The 3,106-nt window shown below is 39.4% G+C and overlaps 1 long non-coding RNA gene across 1 annotated transcript; it reads left to right on the top strand.

Moving 5' to 3' along the window:
- The first annotated feature begins 428 nt into the window (after positions 1-428).
- LOC131307499 (uncharacterized) lies at positions 429-1,943 on the top strand. The gene is made up of 2 exons (XR_009194145.1): positions 429-515; positions 1,208-1,943. It is a non-coding gene; the product is annotated as an uncharacterized LOC131307499 (long non-coding RNA).
- Positions 1,944-3,106: the final 1,163 nt, after the last annotated feature.

Genomic DNA, 3,106 nt, shown 5'->3' with positions numbered 1-3,106 from the left:
GCAAATTTCGAGGACGCAATTTCTTTAAAGAGGGGAGGGTATACCGACCCTTATTTTTCGGATATTATTTAAAAGTTTTATACATGTTAGAAATTAAGAAAAATGTAAAGTTTATTGAGTTTATTTGATTTGGGGTTAAAGTGTTAGGATTGTTAGTTGAGGGAGTGCAAGTGTGATATGTTTTTAGGCTAGTATATTGTAATATCCCGATTCCAATTTTAAATTGGAGTACATGTTGAGTTTTGGTTAATTGTGTGGTTTTAGAATTGATTTTGTTTGTTAACTAGCCTGCGTGTATATGATAGCACGTGGTTGCACCACACACAATAATTTTCCCAAGTCTGAAAAAACAAAAAAAGAGAGTTCCACGACGTTCTTTTCTTTCGTTCTTATCTTCACCATTTAGAGAGAGAGAGAGAGAGAGAGAGAGAAAAGAAAGAAGAAGAAAAATCTAGAGGAGGAAGAAAAAGAAATTGGGGGAAAACCTTTCTTAGAAGAGATTGAAGCCGTAGGAGGTAAAATACATGTTTTCTTGTCCTTAATCTCTTAGCTTCCATGTTTAATTTCATACCTTAACATAGGGTTTGGAGTTTAAAAGCCATGGGAACCCTTGTTAATTGAATTTTGGGAGAATTCATGGTGAACTCTTGAGGATTAATATGAATTTCAGAAGGATTGCCTAATTTAAGAATTCTGCAGAATTGAAAATCTTGCATTTGACTGATTTTAGGGATTTTTATTGAGGTACTTCTAAAACTCCAAAAATTATGAGATTTTTACTGAGACTTCCTTTATGTGTCTTTCATGTATGGTAAAAATTTCAGACGATAACTCGAAGTGTTGAGTTCTATAGAAATTCGTAACCTAATAGCACTGTGCAGTCAGCATTGACACATGTTAGGAAAATGGCTGTATCTTTTAGCACGAGCATCGAAAACGTGCGCCGTTTTCTGATTTTGAAACTAGACACATAGACCTTTAAAAATATGTAAAGGTTGCTCCTTAATTATGCCTGAGCAAAATTAGGTTTTGGTTTGAAGTTGTCAAAATTTCAGATTCTGTAATTGTTCTCTCGAGGCTCGCTATTTAACTTTATATTTGACCCTAGAGTCTTGATTAGTAATACTTAGGACATCGAGAGAAAAGGATCCGATTAGAATAGCTTGAATTGTATCTAATATATGTTCTTGATGCTTATTTGATATAGGAAGTTTTGTGAAAGCTTGGAGTTGAGGTGAGTGATTTAATATCTAAATTACATAGTTTTGAACTTGTTTTCCTTAACGAGCTTATTTGAACAAGTTTTATAAATTGTGTACTCCATGGAATAACAATGGAAGGTGGACCTATTTTTAAAATATTTGTGAATCTATTTAATGGCATTCCCAACGTCCAGTCTTGCTAGGGGACGGCTTAATGGCTAGCAAGGGTGTTTGAGGTTGGTGTGTGTTTTGGGATAATGTGTAGACGTCTAGCGTATCTACTACCGGGGATGCCTGGTAGCTTTGAATTTTGAATAGTGGAATGTGCATTATATTTGGCTTATGGATTTGAGTTCTTTGTTTTGAAATACTATCAAATTATTTTGCATTGTCCATGGAGAGCATGTAAATTACATATTTTTCACTCATACGAGCGTTAACTTATGTGTTTTCTCCACCTTTCAAGAATTGAAGAGTTGGATGGCGCGACACTTGTTTTGTGGAGTCAGGTCTTATGGTTATTTTATAGACAGGAGATGTGTTTAGATTACTTGTTAAATTCTGTAACCATTGTAAGTAGCTTGCTAAACCTCATAATTAAGCATAGCTCTGAGGTGTGTTTTGGGTATCCTTAGTCTTTGTCAGTGTAAGTTGTCGTTTTATTAGATTGCATAGAATATGCTTCCGCTAGTTACGCACTCTTGTTCCTTTTGATTATATAATTTTGAGAAGTTGAATATATGATTTGGCCTTGGTAATGGTGTCACCGGCACTTTGTTATGATTGTGGGCACGCGCCCCCCGAAAATTTTCGTTTGCGAATACTGAGCGCGGCCCCTTTTTCGGAGAGCGCGGCGAAACGCCTCGATTCAGAGTCGCCACTCGGGTTTTAGCAGTGAAATACCCAAGGAACCGAACTCGAAAACGTTTGCCACGTTTGTTTGATTTTGAAAAAGGCTTGTAGACTGGACCGTCGTCACCTTCGATATCTGAGTTTCGGGAGCCAGGTTACGAGAGGGGAAGGGTTTTATGGCACCCCTCTCGCCCAATCCGGAGATCGGTCTTTACTCGGGCATTTCTTTGTAAAACGTTTGCATTTTTCTCTCATTTGATCATTTTTAGCCAGTTAGGGAGGGGGAAGCAGTTAATGGGGGTTAAAACTGTAACAAGTTGTGATTATATGACAAAACGCTTATGGATGATTTGCTTGCAATGATAAATATAGATTGAGAACAAGCACTGGGCAAACCGATTGAATTGAAGTACGCTGCCTTGAAAGAACATGAACAGGGTCCGCGCCAGTATACACTGGCCAAGCCAGTGCATGCAGGTACGACCTGCGCACGCCATAATCAAGCTGGCGTACTCCACTTGCCAGGTTTCACAGTCTTTGTTTGCAACCCTCTGGGCTCTGGAAAGGGACCAGCGCACACCCAGGGCAAGCCACGCAGTTTAACAGAATAGAATATACTTGGTTACAGACAAATGAAATGGCTTCCAGCCTCAAAAGACAGCAGAATGCCCCGAAACAACGTGGGGATAGAAAAGAGGCCGAGTCTAAGCAAAGATGCAAGAGCCAGCCACTGGATTTTGGGACAAACTGCCGTACGCCAGTTATGGATAGCCATACGCCACTTTGACCTTAATCCAGTGCTTGGCTTTGCGTTACCTGGGCTCTGGAACATGACCAGAAGGATCCCAGAGGCCTTTTGAATAGACGAAAAGTAAGCAATAACTACCCCATCCAAACAGTTCTAAATATACAGAAAGGAGTAAGCTGGTTATTTAGCATGCTAAGGTGATCGACAGAAATGTGAGATAACAGAAATGATGATCCATGATCCCCACGCTAGTAGTGCTCGTACAGCCATGACTAGCGTACGGCCTATATATACTGGCGTGCGC

This window comes from Rhododendron vialii, chromosome 1a (genome assembly GCF_030253575.1).
Source record: "Rhododendron vialii isolate Sample 1 chromosome 1a, ASM3025357v1".
Lineage (NCBI taxonomy): Eukaryota > Viridiplantae > Streptophyta > Magnoliopsida > Ericales > Ericaceae > Rhododendron > Rhododendron vialii.
Note: the sequence above shows the minus strand (reverse complement) of the source record. Positions and strands in the feature narration are given on the sequence as shown.